The sequence below is a fragment of the Teleopsis dalmanni genome, chromosome 2, assembly GCF_002237135.1.
Source record: "Teleopsis dalmanni isolate 2A chromosome 2, ASM223713v2, whole genome shotgun sequence".
In the NCBI taxonomy this organism is placed as follows: Eukaryota; Metazoa; Arthropoda; class Insecta; order Diptera; family Diopsidae; genus Teleopsis; species Teleopsis dalmanni.
In genome coordinates, this window is record NC_051847.1 from 187,194,808 (window position 1) to 187,206,273 (window position 11,466).

An 11,466-nucleotide genomic window follows, 5' to 3' on the forward strand; every position below is an offset into this window, starting at 1 on the left:
TTTAACTATTTTCAAATACTTTCCTATATCTCTTGACTAGTAGAGTATTAGAAAGAAATAGGAGCTAGTTTTAGCTTTTGTTTTAACTCTATACTTAGAGTTTGTATTATTAACATGATTTATTTTAGATATTTAAAACTTTATTATATGTAATTAAAGGTCTAATGTATTTAATAAAGATATCTTATTAGGAACAACGTCATAAATGAGGATTAACTCTTTTCTTCCTGTATTAGTAATAATAGAGAGCATGTGCTTGTTTACTGTAAAATATTTTTGCTTAATCTCAGAGTTATTCCTTTAAGCTCTCTAAGTTATGAATTTATTTCTTTCTCATAAAGGTGTATAAATTGACTCCATCTACTGACTAACTTTTTTCATACCGAATATTAAATTAAATGGAAATGCTATTGAAACTGAGAAAATTCTCTTGTTGATTGGTTAATTGTTTTGTTATCAATTTTATTTTAAATTCTAAAATAAAAGAAATGAAAAATAATTTTATGTCATCAACAGTTTAGCCATTGGGGAATTTTTTCAACATGATTTTGCAATAAATGGGAAAGCACATCAAACTTCTCTGCCATACCTGGAAAATCAGAAGATGTATTTTTTGCACAGGTTGTACACTTATCTTCAATATCTGTATTTCTGCTTGTTTTTCCTTAGTTTTTTTTTTTTAATTTTAATTTCTTTTAATTTGCTTTTAACATTTTCATTAAAATTAAAAGTGGAAACAATTCAATTTTGACATTTCTTCTGTCATATTCAAATTGTTTTCCTTTTAGTTTAAATTGTTTATATTGCTTTCATTGGTACTCTCAGTGCTTTGGTGGTATTTTTTAGTCTTTTTTCCCAACTTTTGTACTTCCATTTAGAAAGGAAAAACATTTTCTTATTGTACACTTTTACTGCCTCAAGGCCTTATTTAAAATTTTTACCAGCGCGCATGTTGTTGTCAGTTGATTTGGATAGGGGCTCTGGCAAAATATTGCTTCCTCAGGATAATCGGCATTAGATTGACAGTGTCCTTAGGGATATTATCATGTGCTTTCTGTGCCGGTGTGTTTTTGAGTTACTTTTTTTTGGGTTTTATTTTTTATTTGTTTTACTGAAAATGCAATAGCTACTGCAAAAAAAAAATGTTAAGTTATTTTTTTTGGAAACTTTGTTTTCTATTTTCCATTTTCCATTTTACTTTTAACATAGCATAACTTTATTAACTTAATGAGTTTTGTTTTAAAATTTCATTTTATATTATTCATACTAATAATGCATTTTTACTTTTACTTTGATTTTATTTTTTTGATATTAAAATGCTTTTTTATAGCTATTAGATTTACTGAAAATTTCCTACAAATAAATTCCGTATGAATAATTTATGACACATGCTCATCAAAGTGAAATCAAACGTTTAAAACTTTATCGAAGCAAAAAATCAAAAAAATTAAATCTGAACAAAATTGATTTTTGGCTTCTAGATACTTTCCTCAGTGTTTTTTTTATATTTCAAATGACCATTTTATGTCAGAATTTGAAACAATTTCCTATATGACTATATCTATAAACATATTCATTGGTATTAGTTTTTTGCAATCTGGCTTAGTTCATTGCATGGATTGAAACGACCCTTTATTATGTTTACTTGAATGAGTCCTTTAAATTTTGTTGCCAAATATTTTTTTTTAGTCCAAAATTATTAATTCAGAAGTTGTGGGTCAGAGTTTAAAACCAGCATTTGTTAAATACATAAAATATTAAAAAGTAAAAAGGCAATAACTGATAAATGAATAACACATACGAAAAGGTTTGATAAACTTAAAAGGGGATTACGAGTCATGTATGCGTTTAGAGTCCTTTTAAAAAATTTCAATATATATTAAATAGTCAATTGAGATTCCTTTGGGAAGGAAAGTATAATAAATATTAAAATTTTCAATAGATTATATTTTACCATTTAATTTCAATATATAAAATGAATTTTCAATATATAAAAAATCAAATAGTTCATATACCAATATGAATTGTGGAATAATGCACTCATTCACTTTCATGTCATGTTGTGTCTGCCTGTGGCTAGTCCGGTATGCTCGCCGGTGTTGGGATCGGGTTCTTGGCAACTGAGGCAAACTACAACAAAAAAAAAAAAAAATTCGTGCCATGGTTTTGTATCACAAAAAAAAAACCTACCATAAGATCTGATCATGTTCATACTAGTATCTACTTCTAGCGTCACCTAGACTCCATTATCTACTTATACTTTTTTTTAATATAATTTTTTTTTTTAGTCATTAAAGAGAACAAATTTCTGTTTCTATCGAACAGATATTATGATAATCAAATATAAATATGTTAGACTTATATCTGTTAATAGAAAAACTAGTATATCGCAAAAAAAATAATTGTGGTACTGTGAAAGGAAAGCCAAAATGTTAGGTGTTAAGGAAGACCTAAGTCTGGACGATGATAGCTACTTTTGATGCAGCAGTCCCCTCCTGACCTAGATCAAAGCCAGATAGTCACAGAGTATGTGACTATACCTGGGTCTTAATCAACTTAATCAATCAAAAAAATATCATTAAAAATACTACGTATCTTGTTTAGGGTTTGCTATCTTATAATATGAATCGTTTAATAACCGAACAACGTTAAAAATTGTAAGAACTTTTTAACAAAAATGGTAAAGATTTTTCGCATCAATTTTTCCTTAGAGCTGAGCCCCATTTTTCGTTTGGTTTATATATCGATAAATAAAATTGTTATATTTAAGAATGCGAAAATCTGTAAGTAATATAAAAAGTTATTATATTATATTAATTCTTATCAATATAGTCATTTATTAATCAATTGTTTTTGGCGTGAAATGGAAGATATGGATGTACAAGATACATTGTATTGACATTGGAGAGTAGATATAGCCACAAGCCATATTTCGCGACATATTTTCAGTTTATTCTGTGAGAGTTTTTAGGTTTCGGTGATGTGAAAGAACATATGTTTTTGTCACCGCTGGACTTTTTTCGTGATATTAGCAGAGCAGAATGTGTATGTATATAATCCTTAAACTATTAATGTTTTGAAAAGTAACATCTGTTAAGTAATGATCAAACTAATAACAGCTGTAGAGAGAAAAGTCATCGAAAATTACTTGAAAAAATGTAATACTGTAAGATGACCTGTGATGGATGGACATTTGAATGATGTTTATGATATCTTTTGTTATGGTTCAAACAATATATTAAAATAATAATTGTTCGGAAACTCAATTACAATTTATTTAAGTTTATTTTTGTAAGGACAATATAGTTAATTCTGCATTATCAACAATATAGGATAAAGATAAATAAATAGAGTAATAGAGTGAGTATATACCATAAATACTCTAGTATGTACCCTATCTATACTTGAGATTAAGTAATATAAATACAATTCAAGAATTATTTAAATTGTATATATTTAAAAATGATTTGAATTTTATTTTTATAAAATTAACCTTTTATTTTTTTATATTAAAATTCTTTAATTATATGTCTAGAAAAATATGCGAACATAAAAAGTCAAGTACGATTTTGGATCAGTTGGTTAAGGTGCGCTGATTCTGAGCTTCACGTTTGGCAGGACCCGAGTTCGATTTCTGGTACTTGCAGTCTTAAAAATAATTATTTACGAATAATTAAATACAAGAATTATTTCCAAGATCACTGATGATGGGTATTTGGCAATACACGAAACAGCTGTATGGTCAGTCAAAAATGTAATTAATTAATAAAAATATAATAAATAAAATTTTTGTTGTTGTAGTTCATTACTGTTCGAAAAAACCTCTTTAATTATATGTTTAATTCGCTCACAAAAAAAAACTCTAGATTTTATATTTTATATAGTACCACATTGAGCCACAACGTCTAAGTGAAGCTGTTGTAATTCCATCTAACCAATATTGATATTCATAACAGCCTTAATTGAACAGTATGTCAATGTATAATGATATTAATATCGTTATTGTCTAAGTACAGAAGTTTCATATACTCATACATTGCTTAAAATATATATTAATGTATAAAATAATAAACAATGTACGAAAAACTAATAACATAAAAGCTTCACGTTTAAACTAAATATATATAATAAACTACATTCAAGTCATTACTAATTGGTTTTCTCCTTCCCAAAAGCTACTTAACAATTTTCCTAAATTAACATAAAATTAAATTTGTTGAATTTCTAAAGATGACACAAGTCATTATTCATAACATGCAGATTGAATCATGTAAATTACTATCATTACACGGTAATTAGAAGTTTGTCTTCCCAACTTAGATAGAAACATACACGCTAATGATGAGTTGGGGTGATCAATGCTCTAACACTGTCAGGGAAAGGCGCTCAACTTAATGCAAACTTTCACAAAATATGTTAAAAGTTAAAATTAATAAAAATTTACACTTAAGGCAAGCGCTACGTCTACTTCTATCTAGTATTTCAGTGTAAAAATCTCTTTTGACAAACTATCAACATCAGTTGTGGAGTAGTATCTTCACAGCGTACCTCCCTTTGCACCGTATGCTATGACAAGAGTTTGGGGTTCTTAAGACAGCACACGTTAATGCATTAAGCTTTACCCTTATTCTACTGCTTATTTGCTTACATCCTTTTACCTTTTGTATCTTTTATAGTCATTCTACGTATCTAAACTTTTCATATGAATTAAGTATACACATCAACATACCAGTGTCTATGCTAACTTACATAGTACATGTGTGTACGGTAAGCTATTGCTTAAGTTAGTTAAATATAAAATTAATGACGTGTAAAAATGTTTTCACGGATTTGATTACATTTTAATTTAGGCTAACTTACCTTCTTACTTACTTCTTACTTCTTTCTATGTCACATTACAAGGCTTGTTTGTAAACTTCGCAGACTTGACACCCACCCAATTACATACCAAAAACAAACTTCAAAGACATTCGTAATGCCTTATGCGCGCTTCATATGCGTCTCACCTACCCATTATGGGTAATAAGTTCGCAATGCGATTTCGACATACTTTCCCTGGTTCCATAAACGTTTTGCATATGAATAAAATGACAATGTTTAGAAATACCGCGGCACTTCCTGCGCCAACAATGCGCCTTAGCTAACAAAGCATTTTCTTATAGGGGCTTTGCAGGAAACAGCTTAATTCCTGCTGTCAAATCAGTAATGCGGTTATGGAACGTTGATTGTATTTTATTTAAAGTTTATGTTAAATTTATGTTATTGATTGCAGGCAAAAGTCCTTTTTGCGGTGTTAAATGTAGCAAATAATAATGAAATTTTCATAATTCTAAAAGCATTTCAGTCGGAATTATGCGCAGATAGAGAATAAATATTTTAATAAATTTTTGAAAAGAGTTAATATTAGAAGAGATATATTCCGGTTTATATTGGCGGAATATGAGTCGAGCCTTATATTTATTTTGTTAAGTATAATATTTTCTACTTGCTGTATTTCATTTGAATAATCAAATTTTAGCTTACACAATATTTCCCAATGTGCTGATTTCCGAGATATATGCTATGGTGGGTGTTAAGATTATTTTAAAGATTTTGAGCTTCCTTTAGTAGGATATGAGTCACGATTAAAATAATTTTAGGTGAATATTAAACTTTTGGCTTGCTGCTATACTTTTACTTATTCAAAGTTTAGCGCCCACAATGTTGCCCAGTTTCCAAATCTCACAGACATTCCCAATGGTGGGTCTTAAGATTTTTTTACAAATTTTGAGTTTTTATTGATGGGGTAAGAAATATTGAAGAAATATTTTTTGTGAGTATATTGTGAGTATTCTCTGTTTGTTACCATCTCTTTGATTACACGAAGCTTATGTTAATCTCCACAATGATTGCCACTTTACAAAAATAAGCTATAGTGAGTCTTATGATTGTTTAATAGATTTTAAGCTGGAACTGACGCGGTATGATGTACGACTTAAATATTTTTTGGCGTAAAATGCTCTTTCTGCTGCTATCCTTTTGATTACTCTGTAAAGCTTTGCTTTTGCAATGTTGCCTTTTGTCCACACTTCACCAACATATGTTAGAATCATTCTTTTCCAGATGTTGAACTTGTATTGATGGTTCATGAGTTGATGTTTCAATATGTTTTGGTAAACATAGTATCGTCTCTTAAGATACTGGCATTATGTTACATCATGCTTGCATCATGATGATGTCTTGTGATAATTCTACATAGTCAATTCGATTCTCTTGATATTTTAAAGTATTTATCCTTGAGCAAGTTAACTTAAATTGTTGATTAGTAAAGCCAGAGTAAAAGAAGCAAGAATTGAGTATGGCAAATATAAGCATATTTTAATATTTTTTTTATATTTAGTTTTATAGATCGAAATAACATAATGATCTCAAACGGTACTGAACAATAACTTATTAAATAGAAAGGTTCGAATAGAAATAAAAAGACAACAACAAAAATTTTAGTTGATTTATTGATATATTTATTGAAATTTGTGTTTAAAAAAACAAAAAGTGACAAAAAATTTGAAACTTGAAGTTTATGCAGCTTTGACTACTTGCGGAAAAATTCGATTAGTAATCGTTTCTAAGTTCTAGGTCTGGCGCTTGCAGTCCAAACAAACTATATACGGACTATAATCTAATTAAAAAATTAGAATATTTCCTAAATCCACCGATGATGAGTACTCGAAACAGCGTTATATGGTTAGCCAAATTTCAAAAAATTAACAAAAATGTTTGTTGTTATCTATTCATTTCTATTCGAACGCTTCTAACTTATAAATAGTTTCTTTTTGTCGTAAAATCCGTCACTTTCGGCTTAGTTTGATAAAGTGATAAACAATAATCCAGTCAAGGCGTAAAGAGGGGCTTTGAAAATACCTCGAGTTAAAAAAGAGTAAAAGTGCTTAAGTGCACTGGCTCAAATAGCTTCAACATAAAATTATTAAATAAATCCAATGTTTAGAATATATAAACTTGATGTTAAAGTAAACATTTAGAGAAAGAATTAAGGATTTTTTTTTAAGTAATATATTTTATAAAAGAAATATGCTTTCTTTTATTTTGTTTTTATAGTATATAACAGTTGGTACACTTTAGAAGGATAATAAACTTTCTTCTAAAAGTTTTTGTTGACAATAAACACTTCAGAGCAAATATCGTTTTTGTATTTATTTATTTATTTCATGGTTGCAGTTAATTTCAAATGTTTGACTTATTTCTCTTCCCACTTCAAAACAAACAATTGCAACTAGAAAGACACGAACTCCAACCAGGAATATTCTCCTCTTCTGCAGTCGAATTGTTGCTGAGAATATAAAAAAGTATTTAAGTAGAAAAGTAACAACAGTTGCAACTGAAACTTTTAGCAGCAGGTGGTTCCATTAATAAAAGCCAAACAATTGCAGTTAAAATAAATTTAAACAATTGTTGCAACAATAGTTTCACAAACTAAATAAATAACTTATAAATAATAACTGCCCGCCAGGATGTAAGGAAGGTCCTAAATCGTCCTAATTGTTAGGAAATAAAATTCTCATTTGCTGCACTAAAATTTACATTGAGTTGCAGCTTAAGAAGTTTAACACAAAATTTATTATTCGCAATATAAATAGACTACATTAAGGACATAAACATAAAGTTTTAAAAACACATAAATAATATTAATTTCAATTAAAATGTAATTGAAATTAAATTTAATTATTTATATTTAATATTTAAATTGCATCAAGTAAACACCTTAAGCTCTTGGCATAAAATTAATATAAATTCGTATTTATAGAGTTTGTTTATATTTTAATACTTTATATTATTTATTGTCAGATAGACAGTTATTTTTGCAATAGTTCATATGTTAGTTATGTGGTCCTGTCTATTGCTATCTACGTTCAGTGTAAGTACTTAAATAAGTGGGAGTACGTCTATGGCTTCTTTGAGTGCTTTTAAATGATTAATATGTATGTTCTTCTTCGTTTTCTGTCAAGTGCACTCCTTCTAGAATTGTTAGTTGGGATTATCAGGAAATGTCCACTAAACTAAAAAATATTTAACTATAATTATTTATTAAATTATGTGGTAGGTGAGTTTCTGAAGTAGATATTAGATCAATTATTTTTATTTATTAAATTGCGACGTAGGTGAGTTCCTGAAGTATGTATAAAACATTTCTATTATTAATATTATACTTCATTTAATCAATTTAGAATTGTTAATACTTTCTAGGGTCATATCACTTCACGGGATATGTGAGTTCCTTAAGTAGGTACAAAAGGTTATTAAAGATAAGATTATAGTTATAATATTTAATTAATATTATTTATTAAATTATGAAGTTCCTGAAGTATCTAAAGTATGTATAAAAGATTTTCATCAGTTAGATAATATTTCATTCAGAATTGTTACTACGTACTAGGGTCATATCACTTTACGTGATAGGTGAGTTCCTGAAGTAGGTACAAAAGGTTATTAAATATAAAATTGTAGTTATAATATTTAATTATTTTTATTTATTAAATTTCGAAGTGAGTGAATTCCTGAAGTATGTAAAAAAGATTTTCATAGTTAGATTATATTCCATTTAATCAATTTAGAATTGTTACTAAATACTAGGGTCATATCACTTTATTACAAAATAGTTGAATTGTTTTCTTTATCAAATTATGGGGTATGTCATAGTAGCATATTCCTTATATAAGATTTGCTATTGTCATTCGTTAATGACACTAGTTTACTTTATTTTCTTAATTTGAAATTGTTATTGGATATTATCAGGAAACGACCGCCTCTATACAAATAATATACAAATCTCTTTTTTGATATATTATGGAGTATGTGAAGGTGATGTTTTTTGTATAAAATTTGCTAGTGTTGTTAGTACGTTAATATATGTCATTGTAGTTTTCAAACACTATAAATTTTCAGATCTCAGACTTAACATTTGTGTTAAAGGATAGGTTTCTCAGGAGCATATCCACAAATCTTATGAATTCAAAACAAAATTAATTAAACGCAATATAAATATGAAAAATATATTTATTTCATAGTACTTTTATAAATTGTACTAAGTAGTGAATAATAAGTATATATTTTGCGTAAAAAGTATCCGGAGTTCATAAACTTGAAAAATTGCTATTGGTGTTGGTAATAATAGATAAATATGATATGTCACAAATTACAGTATTGCATCAGCCGGTTATGTATTTCCACTTTTGAATAGTCTATAAAGTTGTTCATGAATTGAGATTAAAATTAACGAATATGATCGATCAAACACCGGGACCATGTTCCCAATGTCGGTCTTGTTTTTTTGTTCCCAAATCGAAAATTATTACTTGTTACTTGAATTGTATAGTTTTAGCTGGTCAACATATTTTGTTTTTTTATTAACGATTCTTCAAATAAAGACAAAAATCGTTTTAATATTGCACCTAGTACAAATAACAAAAAAGAGATACTAATAAGCAATTTGATTTGATTATTTAAGGTAAAAAATGAAGCTATTTTGCTACTCGGTGTCCTTTAAGTTTGTCGCTGTTTTCCGTTTTAGCCGTCTAGGTATTGCAACCACATGGAGAAGACTGGATGCTGTAACGTTGACATGTGTTTTCAATCGCTGTTTGTGAGCAATGTCACACCTTTTTGCCACGACGTCGACTGTTGGTATGTCAAGGTCACGGTGGAGATCACTGTTTCTAATGTAATATGGAGCATTTACGATGTATCGTAGTAGTTTATTTTGAAAGCGCTGGATAGATGCAATGTATTACTTGCTGGCACAACCCCAGAATTGTATGCCATAACTCCAAACCGGCTTCAGTATTTGTTTATAGACCATTAGTTTGTTATAGATTGCCAGTTTAGAGCGCCTGTCAATGAGGTGGTAAAGTTTGTTTAGTTTTAGGTCAAGCTCTTCTCGTTTTTTCTTAACATGCGCTTTCCAGCGCAGCTTGGCGTCTAGCGTAATGCCCAGATATTTGGCTTCTTTGGCGTGTGGAATTTTTGTGGCATCGATATGAATTGGAATATGGTTATAATTTCTCAATGAGAAGACTATATTATTTACAATATTTTATATATTCTAATCAGCACAATACCTTTATAATATCCACTAAAATCCGTTAAATTATCCCATGATATTAAAATTCATCCTTTAAATTTAATTGGGTTCTTGTATATATAATTTTATAATTTTAACTATATTTTTTCCTATCAATATTAGACGTTTAGTGTAGTTGAGCTTAGGTTATACCTGCGATCCTAAGAATCTACTTAGTCTTATTGGCGCAATGTATTACTGTACAAGAACTCAGAGGTTTAAAAATCTTCTTCAACCTATAGTCGAACCTAAAATGCTATCTGGAGTAAGAAATCGTGTAGTTAATCGTTGCCACACGTGCCCTTGGAACCAATAAAACAGATGTGAGGAACTTTCTTTGTGAGCTCCATAACTCTAAAACAATGTATTGAACGGTAGAATTAATCTTCTAGCATGGTTCTTTAATCATCTGTGATCCATCCACAAGCTTACGACACGATTGATATCTTTGCGGGACATCTCAATGAAAGTGTTGAATTTTTTTTTTTTGAGTTTCTTTCTAGCAGTGTCTTTCGAACTGTGTAAGAAACGACAAAAAAATTTCTAGTTCTCACTTGTTTACTTCACCACTGATTCTCATCTCATCATAAAAACACATTTTTTTAGTTTTTAATTAGAACTTGAATTTATATCTTATTAGGCATATCTAGTATCGACTTGTTTCAATTAGATAGGAGGGTTTAGTAGTTGTTTTATGCTGCATTATGCTATGTAATACATATATATATTTGCTATATTAAATAATTCACTTAGATAATGTAATTAGCGAATCCATTAAATCAGAACTATGATTCTGAGATAGGAAATAAACTTTTTTTATTTGAAGATTTAAACAAAATAAAGTTTTATTGTAAAATGTGTACAAAATGACTCTGTATTCTCTGTTATATAAAATTATTTATCTATAATTAATTTGCTAAAGTTCGTCCTCAACCATAAGCTTATTAAGTTGTCCAACTAATTTGAGTTAATTTATTTGAACGTAAAACTTAATCAGCTACAGAATAATAAAGGTGGAACGCATTTAACATGGCTCTGCGATTGTTTGAAAGTAACAACGAAAACCATAATTGTGGTACGTTAACAACTAAAAACCTAAATTAATTGAAGTCAAATTACATGCATGCACATTACACAAAATGTGCAAAAAACAAACAGACTTGCAATTTAAATAAAATGGCAACGAAAGGTGGCGCAACCGAGCAGCGCCTCATTAAAAATAATAGCCGCCATGCCGCTTTAATTGCTTTCCTATTAAAAGTGCCACACGTTCTACGTATTACCGTATGCCAAATGACCGTACATTAATATTTAGAAAAAAAAATAATATAAAAAAAAAATCAAATATATAG